At 34.4% G+C, this 25,929-nt stretch overlaps 1 protein-coding gene and 1 long non-coding RNA gene across 8 annotated transcripts in view; one reads left to right on the top strand and one right to left on the bottom strand.

The window, feature by feature from the left end:
- The window catches only part of LOC144316684 (uncharacterized), a 507,527-nt gene that overhangs the window by 355,801 nt on the left and 125,797 nt on the right, over positions 1–25,929 (bottom strand). The window lies entirely within an intron of this gene.
- The window catches only part of LOC144317093 (uncharacterized), a 36,843-nt gene continuing 24,528 nt past the window's right edge, over positions 13,615–25,929 (top strand). The window contains exons 1-5 of one of the 7 annotated variants that reach the window (XR_013382976.1): positions 13,615–13,944; positions 14,069–14,163; positions 22,860–22,976; positions 23,064–23,162; positions 24,694–24,874. This is a non-coding gene — a long non-coding RNA (uncharacterized LOC144317093). Of the gene's footprint in view, positions 13,945–14,068; positions 14,164–22,859; positions 23,011–23,063; positions 23,163–24,693; positions 24,875–25,929 lie in introns of all 7 variants that reach the window. The other 6 variants (XR_013382972.1, XR_013382973.1, XR_013382974.1 and 3 more) reach the window with 6 other exon arrangements.

The following is a 25,929-nucleotide window of genomic DNA, read 5'->3' on the forward strand; positions in this document are numbered from 1 at the left end:
AGTGGACATATAAGATCTATACTAATCTGTGGTTTCTCAGTTAGCATCCTCTGACAAACTGCCTGACTCTGACTTAGTAAGACCCAGCTGCTGCCAAAACAGAGAATGACATACTCAAGGAAAAAACAGAGATCTCAACTGGACTGAGAGGAAATCTAAGTTAGACAAAGTTGGCTGTGATGTCCCCATTTTCGGACAGTGTGCTCGGGCCTCCTGAGCTAGGAAGAAGGAAATCAGCTATCCAAACTTTAAGTAAGAGAAAGTATTAATTTCGCTTGATTATTTCATTTTGAATAATAATATACCATAACCATGACATGTGGCAATTAGTATGTCCAAGTCAGTGGAAGGGCAGTGATAATTTACGGATTTTGTATGAAGTTAGGGTCTATATTATGGTTACATTAAGTGAAGTCATTTTTCGATATCTTTGACTCATCCTCTAAGTGCCCTATATCACTTATGAAAAGCTTTGTGATATGAAAACCCATGGGGAGAGGGGAAGGGGACAATTTAAACTCAGTAGGCTTAAAAATAAGTAACAGGGATAAAAATGGGATTTAAGATTTAACAAGTGAAAATATAGTACATAGTTCTCAAGAGAGAATGTTTTAGTGTACTATTTAGCAATGTAAAATCAAAATGAAATCATTGAAAAAAATCATCTGAGCGAAAAAGGAAAGAGAGATGTCTCTCAGGAAAGTACAAGAGGTTGAAGGAGATAACAAATTATATAAAATAAGAACCTTAAAAACAAAGGGAAACCAAATATAAAATGTCCTATGGATAGATACTCAATCTTCTGTCAATATTCTATTCCTCCTATTGAACTTGTAATTGCTGCTGCACATGTGGCTACATAGACTGTTAGATATAAGACAGCAATATCAGCATGAAATAAAATGGAAACAAATATTCACTAACTTGCATTGATGCACTTTATATTTTCAAGAGAGTCATGTGAACTAAAAATCATATTGGAAGTAAATTTATAATTTACGATCCCTGCCAAGTAAGTAGAGATGGTAAAATTATTTTTCAAATGGACATTTTTAATATTGTACTGAAACTTTTCCAAATGTTTGAGCTCAAACTGTCACTAAAAAGGCACTCATTGTAGAAGTGTTGACTGACGACAACAGTAACTGGACAGAATTCACAACTAAAGCACAAAAAGATACTTTTCTATTGTATTTCCAAATTATATACAAATTGAACTGCTTTGGCTCTCAGTCTACATTTTGGCAGAAGACTTTACTCTTCAAGTTTCTAGTTTCCCAACCAATCCCACTGTTTTCATGAAAAGAAAAAAAGCCATAATAAGTGTTCACCTCTAAACACAGTGGGATTGATTATACAAGATGCATGTGGAAGCAAAATGCCAAAATATATTCTAGGCTTCACACATACCTCCTGCAATATTGAATACTTTCCAGTAGTAGTAGGTCTACATTCTCAGCCACATATATGGAGATAACAGAGATGATTTTCATTGGGGAAAAGAATGCTCCCTGCTCTTCCCTCCAACCCTACCAAAAGCCTCATTAATGCCAACAAGTCACAGTGGGAACAATTTGAAGACAAAACTCACCTAGCAAACACTCATCACTGAACTCCACAGAAAAGAACTGAGCTCCCTGATTTTATCTTTGCTATTATTTCTTAATAAAAATTTAAAAGTATGAAATCCTATGAAAAGCCGTTAATGTAAGTGGGGGGAAGACAAATACTTTACAGGTACATAGCTCTTTAATGGTTATTTATTAAAAACTAAATAACATTTTATTTAAGCGTATAAGTCAACATGATTATCATGTGAACAATACAATTTTTTAAAAGGAAAGTAGGAAGCCAGGAAAATCAGCACTACATTAGTACCCTCTGCTCCAAAGAGGTGAATATACCTCTATTAGGTAGTGTCCAAGTTCCTAAGACTTCAGTTCTGAAGACACAGGCATACCACTCCCTGCTGATAGTTTGAACATCTGGCAACTACAGAATTAGTCAAAGAGATGGTGTGAGCCCAAACCCAGGAAGGTATATAAGAATCAGCTTTTTTGGATAAAATTGTTTCATTTCAGTTGGTAATTTCTTCCCAAGTGCCACATACACAACACCACACACAGACATAGACACATACTTATTCTTTAAGATAAAAAATGCTATCCTAAATGACATTCTGAGAAACTTCTTTTCCCTGATACTGAGGCCTGGGCTGTTTCTTAAGAATCTTGTTCTACATCATCAGACTGAAACTCTTGCTGGGAAGGATGAAGATAATGACAACTCCAACCGAGAGGCCATTCACACCATTCATAATTATAGAACAGGGTCACAGTGGTTACAGAGTGGGGGGTGGTGGGTAAAGGAGAAAACCATTCCATCACAAAAGCCATTCCTTGCCAAGGCTCAATACCAGGTCTTAACAGAAGTTCAAACACCTATATTTATCTATCACTTTAGTAAGAGCGGATTTGACAACTCATTTAATTAATCTAAATGCAATTTAAAAGAGCTGATCCCAAGTAAGTAATTATTTAACTAAGGTTTTAAAACTAATCACTACAGTTTCCTTTAAAATCAAATTCCCTATAATCACTTCACAGTACACTAACATGGTATGTTACAACAAAGCATGGTTATACTTGTCCATTAATGATGAAAGGACAATTCTATCTTAAAATCTTTGTATTCTTATGACTTCCCCCAAGAGACTATCAATATATCTTTGTTTTTTTCAAGTAAACATTTTGGACTAGCAGAATAGAAATGATAAACTAAGCATAGTCACATTCTTGAGAGTTCATTCTAGTAAATCTTATCCCTACACAAACAAATGTCCATGGATTTGGACTAGAGGTCAAACATCCTCTTCAAGTATCCAAAACTGGGATCCCTGGGTGGCGCAGCAGTTTGGCGCCTGCCTTTGGCCCAGGGCGCGATCCTGGAGACCCGGGATCGAATCCCACATCAGGCTCCCGGTGCATGGAGCCTGCTTCTCCCTCTGCCTGTGTCTCTGCCTCTCTCTCTCTGTGACTATCATAAATAAATAAAAATTAAAAAAAAAAGTATCCAAAACTTTGCTTTGTTCATACTAACACTGTATTTAAAAACTGCATTCTTATTTTACTCATTCTGTTTATTAAGAGTGCTAAAATTTAGCTAGAATAATTCAAGATTATAACAAATTACTACTATAAACTGTTTATTAAATAAGCAAAAGTGTTCCTTGTACAGAAAAATGAAAACCAGAAAAAGGGCTGATGCAAATATCCTTTTATATAAGTTAGTGATAATAAACCAGTCTACAATGGAAGGTCAATAACTTCTTGATAGCTAGTTTTATGGAGAGATGATGAGTCAGAACTCAAGTGCCACATAACTAAAAACAAGAGGGATGAAAGTCTCTACCAGCTGCTGTCATATTTTCCTACTGTATGTCCCTGAGGATCTAGGGTTTAGTTTTTGGTACATTTTGGCAAGCATAGGTGTCCCTTTTTCACTTCTATTGCAACTCACTGTGAAAGGTTTCTATAACAGTAATGGAATGCTGATCCCACAACAGAAAACCATTATTTTTATTCTAGTTAATAAAAACTAGGAGTTTTTTTTTAATTTTTATTTTTTTAGTAATTTCCTTTACTGTCACTAATAGTCTTATGATAATAATCATAGTATATAATCTGACACAAGTGCTCTTAAAGAAATTTCTGGTAAAGGACTGCAGCCTCTGTGGGAGGTAACTGTCGGAATTATCTTAAACCACTACCTGTCTTCAGCTACAATAGAAAAGGCCTTTAATCAAAATAATCCTTTTTCAAAAGAGCAACTTTTTTCCTTCTGCAATTCACTCATCTTAAAAGAGCACTATAGCTTTTGTGCATAACTTAATTCATTCTTCAAGACAAGTACAAAATTTGTCACTGACATTTAGCGCCAGCCGTAGGCAATGGATAAAATGAACTAGTTAGCAATTTAACCTGTAAAAAAACAGAGTGGGATGAACAATTTTCTGCCATCAAAGCAAATGGCTAACATTTAGCAGGATTTTATTTTTATTTTTCAGCCCATCCCATCTTCAAGAAGAAAGAAGTCAGGCTAACATTTTTTCAGGGTCCTAAATCTTCCTCTCAGCCTATTCCTTTAATGGTTTCAAGTAAATGACTATCCAGAGGATAATTAGGCACTGTGCTGTCGCATCGTGTCAGGTCACAGCTGGATTTAGTCAGCATTAACCTTTGGGGAGAATTGGAATATCAGTATCATTTAAAATTAAAGACGTGTAAGCAGGCATTTCTGGAGATGTTAGAAAAGTAATTGTCTGTAAATTGTTTGACCTTGAGATTTAATTGCATGCACAACACACATTCCAGCAAGAGCCCTGGACTGTCTTCATTCTTTTACCTCCAAACCTCACTCCACAGGGCCCATTAGGCTACCTGTGGCTTTTTTTAGTGAAATATTAAAGATTTTGGCCTTCAATCTGAAACAAAAGCTTTGAAGCATTGCTCGATAGACTAAAAATTTAAAGCAAACATGCTTATCAATCAGAATATCAATTTTACTGTATATTTCTAAATGCACACTGACATAGTTATGTTTGAAGGCTAAGTTTAAATCTCACCCCCCCATTCTTTTCTGCTAACAAGTTTGCATATTTTGCCTTATTCCCTTTTACCCTAATGAGACAGCTTATGCTTTCAAAGTCCCTCAAGCTAGGCAAATCTCTCCACCACTTCCACTGTTAATAATGAAACTTTGTAATTATACAAATCCAAGGTGGCCAATCAGCTTTCCAGGCTGAGCCTTCGGGTACCTCATAAATTATTCATGTGACACTTGGGCCTGTGAACTCACTTGCTCATATTAGAAGCCTAATTAATATTTAATCACACGTGCAGAGGGCACTTGGAGCTGCACTGTCCCTGAAAGAAGGGTAAATATAAATGTGCATATGTCTTGATGCAAATCTCATTCAGTATCAAAAGGAAGTGTCTACTGGCATACGGAAGTGATCATAAAACACACTAGGTGCCTTCCAGTATGATTCACCCCCACTAAGCCTACTATATACCAGGCACTGTGCAGGACCCTGAAAAAAGGAAATTGAAATCCCTATTCCCCAGGACATCCACAAATCCTTTCTGGTTTGAAACCAAGGGATTTCAAAGCCTTTGACAGGTAAATATTGCCTTTTCAAATTCCAAACAGAAAATAAAAAAATTGAACATAGTTATTCAGCAGTCTAGAAAGGAATGATACACATCCACATTCTCAAAGGACATTTGGGCTTGGATAGTATTCATTTTATTTCTTTAGAGGCAGTAGTAATGTTAAGAAACATACAGCATACCTCAGTAACCTTTCCTGAGATTTCACTATTTTTTTACCCCAGGAGAAAGGGCTAGAAAAATAAGCCAAACATTATTTGGCTTGGCATGCTTAAAGACAACTGCTATTTAGTAGAGTTATCTTATACTGTACAGAGAAAAATAAAATACCTTCTTTCAAAGGGTGACTGGAGAAAAAAGCAGACCCATTGCTAGTTACAGCATATCAGAAGTCTGTGAGATAAGAGAAATAGTAACTGAGCAAGAAGATGATCGGGTTCCACAGGCATAGCTACTGATAGAACCAGCACTGCCACGCTATGGGAATCTATACTCCCAGGTTACATAGCTTTAAAAGTACAGCCAGTGGCATTGTTTCCAAAGATCGCTTTAGTTTTGATGACATCTCCATTCTGCTAGAAATGAATCTGTTGCTTTCTCCTGGAGCTCCTATGTCATAATCATCACAGTTGGCAACTCCACATTAAGAGTATCAATGAGAGGACAAAGTTTATAGTTCCATGGACATTTATATTGCAGTAGCCTCAACATCACACGAGGTGGACATTTTAGCAGGTAAGTCAAATGATGTGATGGTAAACCTTTTACCAAATGCAGAGTTACAAGGCCACCTTTCAGACAGTTAACTAACAAGATGCTTTATAACAACTCTAGGAAATGGTACCTCTGGCCACTTTGTTATTTTATTTTACAACATGAATTAGGATGTGTCCAAATGGGATCTTAATAGCTTAGTGTCAGCATATTTAGTAGAAATAATGGTTCCACATGTCTACTAGGACTTGTACTAAACTTTCCTCTTCCTGGTCAATAGGAAACACTCTTAAAGATTTGCAGAACAAATCCTGTTGCTTTCACCCTAGGTTGTCTCAAATACCCACCTAATCTCCTGCATTTCTAGAAGGACTCACTGTTGAGGATACTGTTTCCTGGGTTACACAGGATCCTGACTGGTTCTAATTCTTTACCAATTTGGAAATTTTTGTACAAATTGTGCATAGATATAAACCATCTAGACCTATGAGAAATATATCTTAAATGTCATAAAACAAATAACCATTGATTCCTAAAAGACAATGAGTTTGGAGTCCCTAAAATCTGAGTTCAAATTTCAGCTCTCTTTATTGCTGTGGCTTTGGGTAAGATATACACTCTCATCAAATCTCCATTTTGTCATGCATTTGCTAACACCTACATAATAGATTAAGATAACATACGTAAAGCATTCATCAAAGTGCCCAGCATGCAAAAGGTGCTCAAAAATAGTAAATAATATGTAGTTATCAGGACTCCTAATTCATCCAATCATTCTCATCCTTATCCCAATCTTTGCTAGTTGTAAAGGGTTTTCATACCACAATAACAAATAAAAAGAAGAGGAATCATGGCCAAGTGTGTTTATACTACTTTAGAAAATCACTTCACACTATCCACAACATGACTATTAGCAAATCTTGTTCATTACTAGTCTTAAGCTGACAATCAGTAAGAATTGTAACTCCAGGAAGTGCAGTTTGGACTAGGCCAAATCATACACTATGGTGTGCCAGAGCTCAGGGTGAGATTTTTCTGCGGGTTAAGAGGAATGAGAGGAATGGAAGTAGAGCACACACAAATATACCTCCTGGACCTCAGATCTGCTTTGGCAAAATCTTGAGAAATGTCAAAGATGTAGAACTAAACAATCCTAGGTGATCTAATTGAAAGACTAATTTATACTGTAGAGTGGAGAGCTGAGACTATTCAAATACTTTCTGCCTCAGTGAGGACTGCCTCTGAAAGGGGGAGAGACTAAGCTTGCAGGTGGTAGGAGAGAGGTGGGAGTAGTATGGAAAACAGCAAACTCAACTTTGAAAAGCTACAGATGGTAAGGAGAACAATGGCAGAATAATTGGGGGTGGACTATAAAAGAACATTCTCATCAATTTAACAATATTCAAATAATTTTTAAAAATAGATACCCACAATTAGAGACTCCTCTAACAAATTCCTGTGGAAGGACTATATTTAGCAAATGAGTGAAATTATCCAAACTGCCACTGTATGGCAGACTGGCATCAAGTGGTCACATATTTGATAAGCATAAAGCCCAAAATTCCTAGTCAAATTTAAGTTTTACTTCTGTGTTCAACCTTAGTATTATCTTTGCCTCTATAAAGACAATCCTTATGCTATCTCACAGGTATTACATGTAGTTATTGATAATCTATCTCCCACTCTATTCCATAAACCCTGAATCAGTAAACACTCATCACTGAACTCAGCAGAAAAGAACTGAAATTTGGTGAACTCACTTTAGAGAAACAAATATAAGATTATGAATCAAAGTTAGAAACAAATGTGAATATTTAGCATAAGAAATCACGACAAATTACTGAAGCCTTGAAAACTGAAATTTACCCACAGTGCTCATATAGAAATGGTTCCTTCCTGGCAAAAAGTAGGCTCCCCAACTCCAGCCAGGATACTCTATAACTTCTAGTAACTTCCAGAATTCACAGAGCCAGTAAAGTGAGAATCCCTGTCAATTATTTTTTTTAAGATTTTATTTATTTATTCATGAGAGACACACAGAGAGAGAGGCAGAGACACACAGAGTGAGAAGCGGGCTCCATGCAGAGAGCCCGACATGGGACTCGATCCCGGGGTCCCCAGGATCAGGCCCTGGACTGAAGGCGGCGCTAAACCACTGAGCCGCTCAGGCTGCCCAATCCCTGTCAATTAAACCCTGTCAGCTTCACAATGAATCTGCTTCTGTCTGAGGTAATTGTTAAAAATGGAGATGTTTCCAAAATCACGAAACCAAATCTTGTGTATGTGGACTCCAGAATCTCCATATCCACACGTGCAACTCTGGGGATCTTTGCCCTAGATAACAATAAAGCACTTGAGGTCAAGACTCATGTTTTATCTACCCATACTCTTTGCATATACAAGTTCCTTTTCCATATTCCTACCTCACAGTAGGTATTCAATAAATACAATGGATTACAAAGTTAAATGTTGATGTATTTTATCAGCCTAACAAGTACCTTGAAGGCAGGGACTAGCTATGTATTTCTCTAACTCACTTCAGCAGTTAGAACCGTGTTCTGCACATACTAGGCCCTCAAGAAACAGTGGAATAAACTGCTGTAAAAGCAGGAAATTTAGAAAAACTATATCAACTTAGAGGGGGAAAAAAGGATTGTGTGTTGATAAGAAATGATATCCCTCTTCTGGGGGGAAACAAAATGGATTGACAAAGCATATGCAAGAGTGAAAATCGTAAGCATTGTGCAATCCACACATCTCTTCACTTGCTCGTGTTTACTGACACTATCAGTGATAACAGTTAAGAGACTATGTGTGGATAATAAGGAACACATGCATACCTTTTGTACAGCTCAAACATCACAAGCCTCCCAAGCTGTGGTAAGTAGGACAGTTATATAAAGAGCAAAGCAGGCTACGAGGACCTAGAGAGCAATAGCTCCTCTGCTCCTCCCAGTGGTAATCATATAGGAATCAGCCCCATGGGGCCAGATTTTTCAGGAAAAGCTGAAAATCCAAATCACTATAAGAAATCATTGAATTTCTAAATACTGTTGAGAACAAATGCAGAATTTTAAGAGGCACTGAATTGACCAAAACAAAACTTGTTTACAGGCCAGATACAAACTCTAACACAGGGAACATTCACAGACAAGAGTGAAATTAGAAACAAATATCCAAACTACAGTCTCAATAGTATGACAGCTCCCTAATCTGATGTGGCCTTATCAATAACACTTTCTATATATCCATCTTTGAGCCCAGTACCAGGAATATTTGATTCACTACTGGGTCCCTAGCACCTAGTACTCTGCCTGGCACGTAACTAAAGCACAATACAGTTGTTGAATGACTAATCGGAGTAAGCTTCATTAACATCATAGGTGAAATTCAAAACCATAATACTATATGAAAAAAGCAACTTAAAAGAATACACATACAACATGCTATCATTAGTTCAAGTTTAAGGTATATAACACGATATTAAATATAGACTATAGATTCATGTGTATATAGAAAAAAAGAAAAATATGTGCAGACATGCTTAAGACAAACTTAGGGGACAAGGTTTAGAACAGAAACAAGAAAAGGATATCAGACTTGTGGAGGCATACAAATTTATATTTGTAATTTTTCTTTCTTAAGTTGGGTTATGGGTACATGGTTTCTATTACATACTTAACTTTTTGAAATACTGAAACACCTCATAACAATATTTAAAATAAACTTTTGATTTTGGAATAATTTTAGATGTATGAAAAAGTTGCAAACATAGTATAGAGAGTTCCTATATACTCTTCACCCAGTTTTTCCCATCTTTTTTTAAAAAGATTTTATTTATTCATGAGAGACAGAGAGAGAGAAAGAGAGAGAGAGAGGCAGAGACACAGGCAGAGGGAGAAGCAAGCTCCATGCAGGGAGCCCGACATGAGACTCAATCCCAGATCTCCGGGATCAGGCCCTGGGCTGAAGGCGGCACTAAACCGCTGAGCCACCCAGGCTGCCCAGTTTTCTCCATCTTATATAGGCTAACATCTTACATTAGTATAATACACTTGTCAAAAAGAAAAGAAAAGAAGAAGAAAGAAAAGAAAAAAAGAAAAGAAAAGAAAAAGAAAAGAAAAAAGAAAAGAAAAGAGAAAAGAAAAGAAAAGAAAAAAGAAGAAAAGAAAGAAAAGAAAAGAAAGAAAAGAAAAAAGAAAAGAAAAGAAAAGAAAAGAAAAGAAAAGAAAAGGAAAGAAAAGAAAAGAAAAGAAAAGAAAAGCTAACACTGGTACATACATTACTACTAGCCAAACTCCAGGCTTCAATCGCCTTTCCCCAGATTTTCCATTACTGTTTTATTTCTGTGCCAGGATCCAAAGTAGGGGACTACACTGTATTTAGTTGTTATGTCTCCCCAGTCTCTTCTGGTATGTAAAGTTTCTTATTTTCTCCTTGTTTTTCATGACTTTCAAAGTCAAAAGCAGTACTGGACAAAGATCCTAAAATGTCTACCACTGGCCATTTCTATGGTTTCTCTTATGTTTAGACTGGGGTTACAGATGTTTGGAAAGGAAACAAGAGAAGTGAAGTGCCCCTCTCATCACATCACATCACATTATATCAGGGATACATGTAAGCCACATGACATCATTGTTGATGTTAATTTTTATCACTTGGTTAAGATATTGCTTGCCAGGATTCTCCACTGTAAAGTTAATTGTCTTCCCTTTCCTTGCTCTATTCTTAGGAAATGAGTCACTAAGTCTAGCTCACTCTCAAGAGAAAAGAGTTTATGAGGCAAAGGGGGTAGAATTAAGCTCCACCTCCTGCAGAGGGAAATATATGCACACAGGTAATAATTTTTTGAAAAAGAAAATTGAGTGTAGCATAACAAGAGAACAAGAGACATGAAAAGTGAGAATTATACTCCCAGAAACATCCAAGGCTTTTCTGTGACCTGTGGAGACAATAGCATCTCTTATTCTTAGGATAAATGTATGTGCACATTCAAAATGTCAAAACAATCTCTTCTGGGAGTTATTCCTTTCTTTAATTGTTCAAAGAATAACCAAATTTTCTAAGGGGTAACCATTCTCTAAGCCTTAGATACTAATACCTGCTTTAATAGGAATGTAATAGTTGTTCTATTTAAAGGAAAATTTCTTTGCAAGCATTTATTGTATTCAAGAGAATGGACTGGCACTGTGAAAAATTTCTTCTAAAATATGCACAATATTTAGTACTTGCCCACCAAAGGTGTTACAATCTGGAATAGAGGGAGAGTGGTTAGGTATTTGGAAGACAAGCATCCATGTAATAATTGCCCAAGTCACACTTGATTTACCGCCATGAGAGAAATACTAATTCAGTGGTATATGGATTCAGAAGAGGAAAAGATGGAATTCAAGTGAGCAGTACCTAGTGACTACTTGCTCTGTATCATCTCTAGGAAAGTCTCCTTGTCTCTTTTTAGAGAGGCACAATATCTGAGATCTAGGGTCTTGATCAATTTAAGTGCTAGATTTGACAACAGAAGAAACCCATAAAAAAACAAAACCAGCATTGCTATATATATATACAATCAATGCCAGAATACAGTGTAGAAAGTAGAAAACTACAAAATTACTCTTAAGAAAGAAAAATTATAATCTTCACAGCATCAGTATGCTACTCAAAACACTGGAATGACTCCTATTTACTAATGTATCAATCCTCTCCTTGGCTCAGTACCAACTTGCATTATCATACTTCTCCAGTCTTTTTTCTCACCAGGTCAAGATGGTCCAACTGCTTCCATTAATTCAACTGCTTGTCCTACTTTGCTCAGTTTCTAAAATGGGGCCTCCAATCATATATATATATATGTATATATATATATGATCCTTTTCATTGTGAACCATTTTACACCCAATTCAGATAAACTCAGACAAAACAAGCCAAGAAAACCACAAACAAAACAAAAAACAATGGAGGAGCTTAGTAATTGGCTCGCATAACTGAAAATCCAGGGCAACTTCAGGACACTGGCTTTGACTATTGGCACTGATTTTTCTCTCTGGCTGCTTCATTTTCAGGCAACTCTCCCATTTATGGTGGTTCCTGGCTGCTCTAGGAGTACATCCTCACAGCCTAGAAACTTCAGCAGCAAGAACTCTTATTTTTCCCAATAATTCCAATCAGAACCCCAGAATTGAATCTTACTGGATTGACAGGTCACATGCCCATCTTTGAAACAATAATCATGGTCATGAGAGGAATATGCTAATTTGATAGACCTGAATCACAGGCTTACTTTTAACTTTGTGAAAAGAAAGATAGCATTCACATTGAAATCATCAGGACTAACATATAGGGGAGTGGTGGTTCTCTAGAGCACAATATGATCATTTTTATAATCATAAGAGGGCGGAATGATACCCAGTGGGCAAAAACAGTCATACTTATCTTATCCTGTCTGTGTCATTTCCCCATGTAGAATTCACTCACTTTTTTCATATATCTCCCTGGACTGCTCATATCTCTGCAGTTCTTCGTGTTGTTTTCTCATGAAATTTGTCACCTACTATGACGCTTGAAAAAGTTTTATTTATTTTTCTTTTTTTTTTTAAGATTTTATTTATTTATTCATGAGAGACACAGAGAGAGGCAGAGACATAGGCAGAGGAAGAAGCAGGCTTCCTGTGGCGGTGGAGAGCTTGATGCAGGACTTGATCCCAGGACCCTGGGATCACAACCTGAGCCAAAGGCAGATGCTCAATCACTGAGCCACCAAGTGCCCCTTTTCTTATCTTTCAATAGCTTTTTTATGTGTCCTGTCTTTTGTTAAGAATTCCACTAAGGTTCCAGTCAATAAATTGCTCTGTTATTCCATAGATCTCATGTTCCTCCCTTTGGTAATTATCTCATTCCACCATATTAAGGTAATCTGTGTAATATAAATTCTTTGAGGGCAAAGAAAGAACCATTCCCATCTTTGCTTCACTTGTTCTGAAGAAAAGTGTTATATGCAAAGGAATCATTTTATAAACATTTATTAGACACACTCAAATCCTTTCTGCCTCAAATCTCTTCCTCTATTAATTTTTTCTCACTTTGATCAACCATTTTTTGGGAATCCTCTCCACATTTATATACGCCTTTGTTGCTGTTGCTTCTCCAGGCTCTAAGTCTCACAGAAGCTACCCGATCCTCACAATGGGTTCAACTTTGTTCCAGTATCTAGAAACTGGAGGCCAATACTGAGTTGAGACGGAGGAATTTGAAGCTTTCTAACCAAACACCTAGAGAACTACATTAACTACTCTAGTTCCTGTTCTGACCAAACTTCTTCCTTGGTGACCTACATGTCCCCCATGTCTTCTAGAATGATTCTGTATATAATCTATAAAATAAGGGGTTGGCATGCATTATAAACAGAGTCAAAAAAATTTGTGATTTTACATAAACTACTCAATATGAGTCCTGTTTATCTATGAAAAAGAGATTTTTAAAATGTTTAACTTCACAGAGTTTTCTCAAGTATAAAATAAAATAACAAAGAGCCTAGCATAACATCTGATATATAGCATGTAACAAATGTTCCCAGTCTGTGCTAAAAGTCAATGGACCAGCTAACCTGCCTCCCTCTTCCCTCTATAAAATCTTCCCATCAAGAAATCTTGCAGGGATATGCTAACTTACATGGCCCAATATCATACTAGATAATTGAAAATTTAGTTGTCATAATCCAAGAACTTTCTGAAAATTCCAATGGAATGAGATTTCTTCTGCAGAACCCAAGCCCAAGTACAAGTCTGTTCCCTAAAATGTCGGAGCCTATATCTTCCTTCATTATGCTAAAATCCTAACTGGTCGAGTCCTCAGAATTGAATAAAGATGGCCCCATTTTATCCTGCAATTCCAAGGCCTTCATAACTCTTTTTTCTATGTCCTAGAGCCTGGGATCTTGCTCAGATCCATGCCTTGCTCAATTCATAAACAGAACTATATGAGCCCATATACCAAGTTCCATAACCAGGATACACAGGAATAGGTGTGAATAAAGAACTCAAAGACCTCCCTAAATATTCTTGAGGTAAGTATTAGGATATTAAGGAACAGGAAGAAAAAAGGCAAGAAACCCATCATTTATTCATTGTTTTACTTCTTATGGTAAAAAATGGTGAACGCAAAGAGCTACTATTGCCTATTGTTCCCAGGAAAAAAGAAACTTCATTCCAAAGCCATAATATAGAGAGGGAGATAAAGGAGTAACTTCATAGTGGAGAAATCTGACAAACACTGACTCAGCCAGGTAAATAGATGTTAACATTAGCAATGATAAGTCATATGGAGAGTCATAAGTAAATACTGCTAACATGTATGATAAGAATAATCTTTATACTAACTTTTATGATGATAATCTCAAAAACCCATAACCCCAGTTTAATTATGAGAAAAACACCAGACAAACTCAAATGGAGGGACAGTTTATAAAATACAAATCAGTACTATTCAAAACTATCAAGGTCATCAAGACCAAAGAAATGTCAGAGAAACTATCACAGTTTGGAGAGGCCTTACACATAACTAAATGTAATGTGGTATCTATCCTAGATGGGATCCTGGAACAGAAAAAGGACATTGGATAAAAATAAAGAGAATTGAAATAAAGTATGAAGTTTAGTTAATGCATCACTATTAGCTCATTAGTTTGACCATAAAACTGAGTGTAGGGTATATGGCAACTCTGTGTACTACCTTTATAGCTTTTCCACAAATCTAATACTATTCCAAAATAAGGAGTGTATTTTTTAATCTGCCTACTGAATTTTAAGAAATAAATTTAAAAAAATATTACCTAGACAGCTATAGTGAAAGTATAGAACACCAAAGATAAAAAGAAGATCTTAAAAGCAACCAAAGAATAAAGACAGATAAATTAAAAAGGGTATCAGCTTACTTCTCATCAATGGCACAATGGAAGTCAGAAAAAAGCAGATAATATTTTCAAAGTGCTTAGAGAAAATAACTTCAACTTAGAATTATATGCCCAGAAAAAAAATTTTTTAAATAAAAACAAAGCAAAAGAAAAACAATTTTAGAGAAATTAAAATGGCTCTATTGGTTCACACTAAAGGAAATTATGAAGGATATTCATGGAGTGGAAGAAAAATATGTTCCAGATAAAAGGTCTTAGATGCAAGAAGGAATAACAAGCAAAGAAAATACAAACATAGACAAATAATATTAAGAACTATCTACAAACAATAATAAAGATACTTAATTTTCATTATCAAAAATTTTGGAATTAAAATGCCTATAACAGGAGGGGTAAAGATAGCAGATTTTTCCTTAGGTATTACATAAAGAAGACAAATGTATTGTTTAAATTTAGACTTAAGTTAAATATCTATATCCTTATTACCAAGGCAATCATTAAAAGAATAGAAATAGAATTTATGATTGCCAAACTAGTCAACAGGAAGATTTTGAATGAGAAAGAAAAGTTTTGTTGCTCAAAAGGGAAGAGAAAAAAAAAGAGAGAGAAATAAAAAGAAGTGTAGAAAAAAGCAGAATGAATAGACAACATAAAATAAAATGGTAAAGATGATTGTGATATATTAGTCATTATTAATAACAATTAGTAAATCCTCTTGATAAAAGACAAGATTCAAATAGGATCAAAAACAAATCTAGCTGTACTGACTTCTCAAAAGATACACTAAACAAAGTCATAGAAAAATCTAAAAGTACATATAATTGAAAAATACAATCAGTGTTTTGGGAGTCTGTAAAATTAACTTGAAGGACTCACAGGACTCAACACATAGTCACACTCATGGCTAGGATTTATTACATGAAAAAAACACAAAGTAAAATCAGCAAAGGAAGTCCAGTGAAAGCCAAATATAAGCTTCCAAGAGTCCTTTCCCAGTGGAGTCACATAAAGCATGCTTAATTCCCAAAGCAATGAATTGTAACAGAATTTGTGAAATGTTGTCTACTACAGAACCTTATTAGAGACTCAGTGCTCAGGGATTTAATTGGAAGTTGGTCATGGTCAAGCTCCCCAAAAATTGACCCACAGATTCAATAAAATTCCAATCAAAGTCTATATAGATTTTTTTCATTGAATTTGGCAATCTGATTCTAAAAGTTATACAGAATATCAAAGAGCCAAGTATAACCTAAACATTCCAGAAAAATAAGAACAATTTCAGGAAAATTGTTTTACCAGTTAGGTAGAATTACTTTAAACCTATACCAATTAATACAGTGTATTGGCACAGAAACAGACAAGTTAACCAATAATGGACAAGAATAAAGCCCAGAGAGAGTCTCAAAATATAAGGAAATGTGATTTCGGATAGAGCTGGCTTCAGAAGATGGTGCTAGAATAGTTGATTTTCCATACGAAATGGAAAAAAAAATAATCATTACCTCTCACTAAACACAAAAATAAATTCCAGATGGATTAAATACTTAAATGAAGAAGATAAAATTTTAGACCATTTCAAAGAAAATGTAGGAGAATATTTATAAAATCTCAGAGTAGGGAATTATTTCTTATACAACATGCAAAAAGTACAATTCATAAAAGAAACAATCCTTGACAGTAAAATCAAGAACTACTACTCATCTAAAATAACTGTAAAGAGGGTAGAATGTTAAGCAACAATTAAAAGGAAACACTTCTGGAATATTTAACCAACAAAATACTAGTCCAAGGGGGAAAATATCCTTTGAATAAATTTAAAATCATTTTTAAATCCCACAGAAAAACTGGCAAAAGCACAAATACAAATGTAACAGAAAAATAACTGTTTATTAACAGTTGCTGTTCATAGCAGCAACTGTTAATAAACTCCCCAAAAACCCCATTGATAGTTAAGTGTCTGAAAAATGAATTTAGTTTATCCACACAATGAAATACTCTACAGTAGAGAAAACAAAGTACAACTATCCACATCAATATGGATGGATATCAAATCATAATGTTAACTGAAAAGAACAGGTCACATAAGAACACACACAGTATAATTCCCTTTACAAAGAACAAAGCTAGGGATCCCTGGGTGGCGCAGCGGTTTGGCGCCTGCCTTTGGCCCAGGGCGCGATCCTGGAGACCCGGGATCGAATCCCACGTCGGGCTCCCGGTGCATGGAGCCTGCTTCTCCCTCTGCCTGTGTCTCTGCCTCTCTCTCTCTCTCTCTCTCTCTGTGACTATCATAAATAAATTTAAAAAAAAAAAAAAAAAAAAAAAAAAAAAAAAAAGAACAAAGCTAAAAGTTATACATGCTTTAGAGGTACATATGAATGCTAAAACTATAAATATGTAGCAGAGCTTCAAATATACGAAATAAAGTAAGAGAGAGAGGGAAGTGGATGGACATGCAAAGCAAAGGTAATGGTTAGAATGTTACTCCAAGTATAAAGAGAAGCCTCTGGAAGGTTTTGAGTTGGGAGTGGTGTGAGTTGGTATTTGTTTTTAAATACTCTCTGGCTATATATGAAATGTAACTGCATGGAAGCAAGAACTCCAGAGGCCAATTAGGGGACTATTTCAATAATTCAGGCAGGAGATAAAGGTGTCTTGGACAAAGGTGATAGTGAAGGTGGTAAAAAACAACCAAATTTGGGATTTATATGAAGATAAAAAATTTGCTGATTATAGGGTTTGTGCCAAAGTTGAAAACCAAGATTGAAAGATTATCTTTAGGGTTTTGAGCAAACCAACTGGATGAACAGGGGTGCCATTTACTGAAGCAGACACTAGAAAAGCAAGTTTGGAAATGAGTGAAAATCAAGAACTGTGTTTAAGAGATGCTACCTTAACAGGCACCTAGTTAGTTCAATCAGTTAAGCATCCAGCTCTTGGTTTCAGTTTAGGTCATGATTTCAGGGTCATGAAATCAGGCCCCGTATTGGGTTCTGCCCTCAGAACAATGTCTGCTTAAGACTCTCTTTCCCTCTGCTCCTCTCCCACCAAAACAAATGAATATATCAGAAAGAAAAGAAGAAAAGAAAGAAGAAAGAAAGAAAAGAAAAAAAGAAAGAAAGAAGAAAGAAAGAAAAGAAAAAAAGAAAGAAAGAAAGAAAGAAAGAAGAAAGAAGAAAAGAAAGAAAAAGAAAGAAAGAAAGAAAGAAAGAAGAAGAAGAAGAAAGAAAGAAAGAAAGAAAGAAAGAAAGAAAGAAAGAAAGAAAGAAGAAAGAAAGAAAGAAAGAAAGAAAGAAGAAAGAAAGAAAGAAAGAAAGAAAGAAAGAAAGAAAGAAAGAAAGAAAGAAAGACTACCTTAAGACACTTACCAAACAACTCAGTGGTGATCTCATGTGTGCAACTGAATATGGATCTCAGAGGTGAGGTCAGGGCATATGCCACATTTCACTGATTCTATGATATACTTTTTCATATTTTAATATCCTCGAAAATGAGATGTGTCTTTCAATCAATGTTGTCTTACAATGAGAACTGACAACATTTTTTTCTTTCTAGTAGTATATAAAATATAATCAAGAGGATCTTAGATCCTTTGAATTATAGAATACTTGAAAGACATAGGAATATAGTAGGCATTACAGCCATATATCTACCGTGAGATCACTCAGGAAGGAAGTATAAGTAGAGGGAGAAAAAGATGTAGGAATGACACCTGGGGACAGAGCACTGGACACTTATAGGCCTGGAAAAAGAAGAGAGGCTGGCAAAGGGAAATTAAAAGCGTGTCCAGTGAATCAGGAATAAGAGTTAACAGCCGGCATATCTTGAAAATAATAAGGTTATTTCAGAAAAGAGGAAGAAGAGATCTGTTGTATCTGATACAGCTGAGAAAATAGAAGACAATGAAGGCTGAGAATGAAGAAGAAAGAAAGAACAAGACATCAGTTTTCTAATTAGGAGTGGTTCAAAAGAATGGCAAGGACAAAAGCCTGATGTGGATGGAAGGGAAAAAAAAAGCATGTAGAACCAAAGACGTCTTTAAATCATTTAGTATATTTACTGTTTTTTCTTATCCCAACTAGAATAGAATATTCCATAAGGCAGAGATCTTTGTTTTGGTTTGTTTTATTTGTTTGTTTATATTCTAAGAGCCTAATATAGTGACAGATAAATATCTGTTGTATTGAACTGACTCTTTTCAGTTTTACTATAAAATAGAGCAGAGAAATAGAACAATAGTGAATTTTAACGGTCTTTTATGTAGAGAATAAGTGACATTCTGGTAGCTTCTTACCACAAAAGACAACCAGCAAATAGAAATTATTGTAGGGCAGATTTGAGCTCAAAATAAGCAAGAACAGAAGAGAAGGATGCCTTTTGCAGAGGTAGTAAGGGTATGATTGGCTAAAACAGACAATAAGCTATAAAATAGTATCAAAGAATGCTGGAGTTTTAGAGAAGATTAAGGAATTATTGGACAGAAAGTTAGACTGAAGGGCCTTCTAACTTTAATTTTTTTCTTTTCAGAGTCACTGCAATTTTTAAGTCTGAGATTCATCTCATCCTTTCAGCTGGGGCATTCTGAGCCATTCTGAGCATTCTCTGTTAGGGAATACAAATGTATAAAAATTAAAGTCCAAGAAAAATACAAATTTAAATACAAAAAATGCGGCATGAAAAATAATTTTATGCATTTCAACACCAATTTTAATAATGTATGCCCAATTGTGCCATTGCATTAACATACATAATTGAGCTTTCTCTTAAATAAAAATAAAATAAAAAAAGAATTGAAAAGAGGCATTTGGTTATATTCAAAGAATTATACAATTGAATTGCATCTGAATGTAATATCTCCCAGTCTTTACTGCAGGAGACTCATAACTGTTGCAGAGACAAATCAATTATATTATAAAAACTTTTGCTATTATTCCAAGTTCTTTGAGTAAGTGGCAAAATCCCAGAACTGAACTTCAATACTAATTTATTTAATCCTAGGTGTGAAGCAGTCAGAATCATTTCAGGAAGCTATTCGTTAAATTTTGAGTGTCTGGAGAGATCTCACAAAGTTTTTCTTAAATATTATTAAATCAGTGTAAATAACATTGATTTAAGATACCACTTAAACAAAATGAAACTTCACATTATTAATGTAAAGCATAGTAAAAGTTATCAGATTGTCTGTCCTTGGATTCTGAAATATGTCCTATAGCGTCTTGTGGCCAATCTGTTCAGAAATCCTTCTGCTGAATTTTTCTCTGCGGGCTGGCTGAAGAGCCAGGAATAGGTTAATGAAATGCATGCATGGAATGAAAAAACAAATTATAAGTGGTAATTCAGCCACTAAACCTTTGCAAGGCTGGGGGGAAATAGGAAAATAAAGCTAATCTTATTTCATTTTTCTTTATATACCAAAATGTCACCTCATAAATCCCATTTTCTGTTTCTATAAAGATTCTGTGTTAGAACTATTGTTTATTAAAAGTTCTGCTGCCATATGGATAACTTTAAAAAAATCTCCCCCAAACCTTTACTATGTGCAAATATCCAGCAATTTTACATTCATGGTCTAAAATTTTAATTTAAATTCCCTTCATTTCCTTACAAATCAACGTGGTGCACTATGTAAAGGAACTATGTAAATATCAGGACCTTGAACTTTAGTATAAGAACTTCTCTCAAAATATATTTATATGAACCACAAACAAATCTGAAAATTTTCCTACTAAAATCATCCTTCTAGCTAACAGTATTTTGGGTTTTTTTTAGAACATCTTTGAAGCCTCATAGACTGGCTTAGATTTTTAGCCTAGCAGATTAATAATGTACTATAAAGTGTGAAGCTGCCATCATAAAATAAATTTGGAACATATACAAGCTCCTATATTAAAACATTGAGGGAAATGTTAAGGAATGAATTAAAGTATATCATTTATAACTCTAAACATACAAACAGCAACATGAGGATAACCTAGCTAAAAACAATGCACTTTGAAATGAATACTAAAAGACAAGATATATAAACTGTGTAGTATTTGTAATTTTAACATAGTATGCACTTTTTATTTTAAAATAAAGACCTCTGAGAAACAAACACTGACCAGTACCAATTCTATAGAAATAGAAGAGGCTTAAATCACTAAAAACAAATTAAAATCTAAAATAGAGCCAACACACTTTCGTGTTCCTCTTTAAAAATATCTTATCTTCTTTTCCTAGTGGCTTATTGAGTAAAACTCCTGAAGCCTCTGAACACCGGACCTTCATTTTCAGCTTACATTTTAAGAATATGAGAACAATTTGATGATACCAAATTTTTCATCTGGATCTTTGTAAAGGGCTGTTATTCTCTGACCTAATAATGACAGGTCAGATCCTGCTCTTGTATCTATTTAAAAATTCAGATAGAGGCAATTCAGAAAATATAAATAGATTTATTTAAAAACATCCTAGCTCTTGCAAAATATGCCTTCTAATATTTACATGTAAAGTGCAAGCTCTTTAATATGTACAACTTCCAACAAAAAACCAGAAGTTTTGAAAAATCTCTCAGTTCTGTCAGAATCCTTAGGAGCTTTCCGCAGAGGGCTCCAGGTTCCTATCATGGAGTTTAAAGAGCGGTTTAGTTGCAAGAACTTTAATACTAACATCCTTAGAACTCAGTGAAAGACAATGGCCATATTGTAAGAAAAAATTCCATTCATCTTTATTTATGTATTAGGTAATTATTCCGCTTGAAGCCTAAGAGGTTTATTTTTAAACTTCTGAGGATAGAAGAATAGCAGGTTTGCAGATCATTTAGGGGAAAAAAATACATATTTTAACACAATCACATAAATGGCCTTAGTTTAAATTTTCCTACTGTGCTGTTAAGCACCTTCGTATTAATAAGCAAAGGCATATAATGAAAAGAAGCTGTCCACAGCGGCAGTTAAAGTATCATTTGGTTGCTGTATTGCAGCAAATACAAAGTTTGTGTAAAGTGCTACTAGGCTTTCCAAAAATAGTAACTTGAATTCTAAAGGAAGGCCAAAGGTCACTTACCTCGCCATGTAAACCTAACTCAAATTCTAAGAAAAGGCTAAAAAAGAATACTTCTACCTGTAAAGTATCACTGGAAACATGTCTTACTTGTACAAAAGAAGACAACTTTTGAAATACTGCTTTTGAATTTATCATTTCAAATCAAGGCCTTGATAAATTTGGGGAGCAGGGAAATAGAAACTATGATGAAGAATGGAAAAACTGGTTTATCTTTCTTAGCCGCTAGTATTTGAGCCTGGAGTCTTTGAAAAAAGACTGAAAAGTAACAACAAGGCAATTCTATATCTTTTGCATACACTAAACTTTTTAAACTCAGGTTTAAAAAAAGAAGCCCATCTAAATTAAATTTCTACCCTTAAAACTGTTGACATATTTAAAAATCAGTCTTAAATATTACATAAAATTGTCTGTCTTTATTTATCCAAAAATGGCCTGTTATTTTTTCATGTAGAAAAGTCCACATTTTTCCAACCAGTTCACTAGAAATGTACGCTAAGTGGAAGTATTCTGTATTAGTAATAATGGTGTTGAGATAAATACCTGATAATGAGCAAATCAGTCTAAATTGAGGGAGGCAGGGGTGTTTGTTTTTTAATTCAGATAATTGACTACAGAATTAAGCCACAAACTGAAAAATAAGAATCACTTCACAGCTAATCGTCGCCCTTCCTCAATTTTATCTGCTGGCAATCCAAATCTATGAATCTCTAAATTAACCTTTAAGAAAAGGGTCCTGTCTTAGTCCAAAATTTGTAATACAGCAAAGAGGAAAAATGGAATTTTGAGTCAGATGACCTGGGACTGAGCCATGGCTAGCTAAGAGTTAACCACCAAACTAAATATTTAAGTTTCTTATCTGCAAAATGGGCCTAGCACCACTCAGCTCCTAGGCAATACTGAAGTTAAATGAAATCGTGTGCTGTTGGGCAAATAATCGGGGGCAATCGATAAATTTCTTCATTTCTTTACAATATGAATATACTCTCTAATAGATACCTACTATTCTTTTTTGTTGTTTTAAATAGCAATGAAGAAAGAAGAACCTAGACTTAAGTCACACTACACTTTCTAACAAGTAAAACAACCATCACTATCTTACTTCGGAAGCAGAAGAAAAACAGGTTCATCCTATCTTTCAGATTGTAAGATGCACGTGGATGGCCTAAGGGACTGGAGGTCCTATTTCTCCTAGTTTTCTTACTTTTTACACTTCTTTTTTTTATCCTAAGGCCCTATTATTGTATTTTCTGGATCCCATTCATACACTTTCTATAGGGCATTACTCCTGAAAACAGATGAAAAAGCAACAATTCCAACTACAGAATTGAGTTAAGTGGTCCATGTCTGAATACAACAGATGACTGGATTTTTAGCTATATTTATTTCATAATTATTTTAAAATAAGTTATAAATATTAATGATGCTTATAAAGAAATGAAATAGTCAAAATGTTTTTATAAGGTCTATTTATAAGTCTAAAATTATTATACTTAAAATATAGAGATGTTTTTCCTCTTTCAGTCACAGTTATAATGTATTTTAAATATTCATTACAGAAATATATGAATGCCAAAATTAAAATAACCTAGTTAAAATTACAACCAAATTATATATATATTTTATACATATTTCATATATGTATAAAATATATATATATTTACAGCTATATAATCTGAGTATGTATTTCTTTTAGAAAATCTTCAGTCTTAAGGCACTCCTTTTAAACTCTTTTTAAGATATTTCCATAATTAAGTTCCTACAATGTGTCACAAGACAAATATAAATTTCCATGATCTAAAATGGTCATAACATCTAAGTTTGAAAAACTTTTCATTACATATGTTAATCATTTTTTGCACTTATAGGCAATTCAATTCCAAACAATTAACACAATGATTTATGACATTTTTTTTCACATTTTGATGTCAGAGGGTTTATAAAAACACTATTTTGAAAGCATATTTTCTCTGTGGCTTAAATGTCATATCACAGAATGATTTTATTTTCTAGAGCTCTATTTTTTTCAAAGAGAATAGTATATAAAACTCCTTCCAAAAATTAATTGTTTTAATTGAATTATTAGGTTTTTTTTAAAAAGATTTGTAACAAAACCCATTTAGGATTCTTAATATGCACTGGCCATATTAATATTCCTAATATATGTGCCATATCCTATTCTTCCTGTGTATATTGGATATTTAAAGTAATTAGGAAGAGCACAAGTTTGATTAAATATATGATAAGCCATCCTTGCTTTATTCTTAAAAGGCAAACAATTTACTTCTTTTTAACTAAAAATGTTTTATGATTACTCACTTGTTCACCACCTTTAATATAAAAAAATCAATGTGTGTAAACTTATTTTACTAGGTGATAGATAAAAACATATCAAAAGAGTATGAATTGTGTATTTATTAGGAAATGTAAATAAAAATATTGAACTTCAAAAATTTATTATAGACTGCTTTTAAATGTTTATTTTCTCTCTGAATTCAAAATGATTGACTTGAGCACAATATTAAGTAAAAAATAAAGCAGTCCTCCTGCCTGAAAGACTCCTGAATAAAAAGAAAATTATTTTTGGATTTTCCTCTTGATCAGATATGAAATATTCTGAAACGCCACCTCTATAATTTGATAAAAAGCTTGATATCCCCAAATGAAAATAGGACTCAGCACTTTCATTTTTCTGTCTCTAAAGGAACCTAGGTAAACTGATTTTTTTTTTAAATGAAAATCTCAGGCATAAAGGTGGCAGTAATGAAGCAAGCTTAAATATGCGCTGACCTTTGAAATGAACTGCAATCCGCGTTGTTTGGCCACGGATCTGACTGTGTTACTGTCTCCATCTATTTCTAGCATGAAAGATGTGGGTGTTGGAGCTGCTCTGCTCTCTGGTGGATGTTGACAGCATGGCTGCAAACATACAGCAGCACCAAAAGAGACAGCTACACAGCATGGAACAGAAAATTTAACCACACAGCCATCATAGACAGAACTAAAGCACTGATCTATATTTTCTTTAAAACTTGCTAGCAAGGTAAACTATAAACATGTCTCCATCTTGTAAAAGCAATATATTTTGTGTTAAGAAGAGTATTGCTGAAAAAAAAAAGAAGAGTATTGCTGTTAGGAGGCGAATGTGAATTGAAAATACACAAAATTATTCAATGATTTTAAAAATCATTAGAAGTCTCAGGTAGTTTTCTCAGGATGCGCACAAAGGAAAGAATACAGGCTGGAGAAATATACCTTTTAATTAAATACATAGTGGGATTTCATATAATTACCAATGTTCCTGGAGTGACATTTTCTTCTTCTTTTTTTTTAATTTTTTGCTTAGGATAAGTACTTCATCAATAATTAGTTTATGTAAGATAGAAGGACATTCCTTTTTAAATGATTCCTAGGAGTCATAAGAAACTTCAAAATATCATCTAGCACTATCTCCGTTAACAGTGGACTACCTAAAGTTCTGTGTCTCAGCTTTGTCAGCTATTACTTGGTCTGCCTCTAAAAACTACTTTTAAAACAATGAGACAATGCATGCAAAAAACTTTAAAGAATAATAAAGCTACCACAATTTGCAACACCACAAGTTAAGCAAATTCTATACTTTTTTACATTCTACTCTAGAATCTTAAAGTACTTTTAGGTGAAACCAAAATATCTCATAGTCAAATGTAACACATTATCTCCTTATTCCAGTTTGACATAAATGTAGTCATCAAATCAACAGGCATTGACTAAGAACTTCCTCCTGTTGTGCTCAGAATGCTAAAAGAAAGGTAGTACTAATGGGCTCATGAATAAAGGTCTGTCACCATTACCTTTCTTCTTAGCATAAAATATTTTGGTTGGCCTTTAATAAATACTAACACTATATATCTCTCATGTTGGAGATATGATCCTTATAGTCAAAGATTTTACAGTCTTCAAAGAGTGGTATATATGCAAAAAAATTAAATGACAAAAGTAAAAAGTCAATCAAGCTTTTGAGCATGTGATATAGTTGCACTTGATATGATAGAATCAAATGCTGGTATTGGAATAATCTTGGATAACCACTTGTTTTATTTTCATTTAGATCACCCA

Source organism: Canis aureus, chromosome 7, assembly GCF_053574225.1.
Source record: "Canis aureus isolate CA01 chromosome 7, VMU_Caureus_v.1.0, whole genome shotgun sequence".
Taxonomy (NCBI): domain Eukaryota; kingdom Metazoa; phylum Chordata; class Mammalia; order Carnivora; family Canidae; genus Canis; species Canis aureus.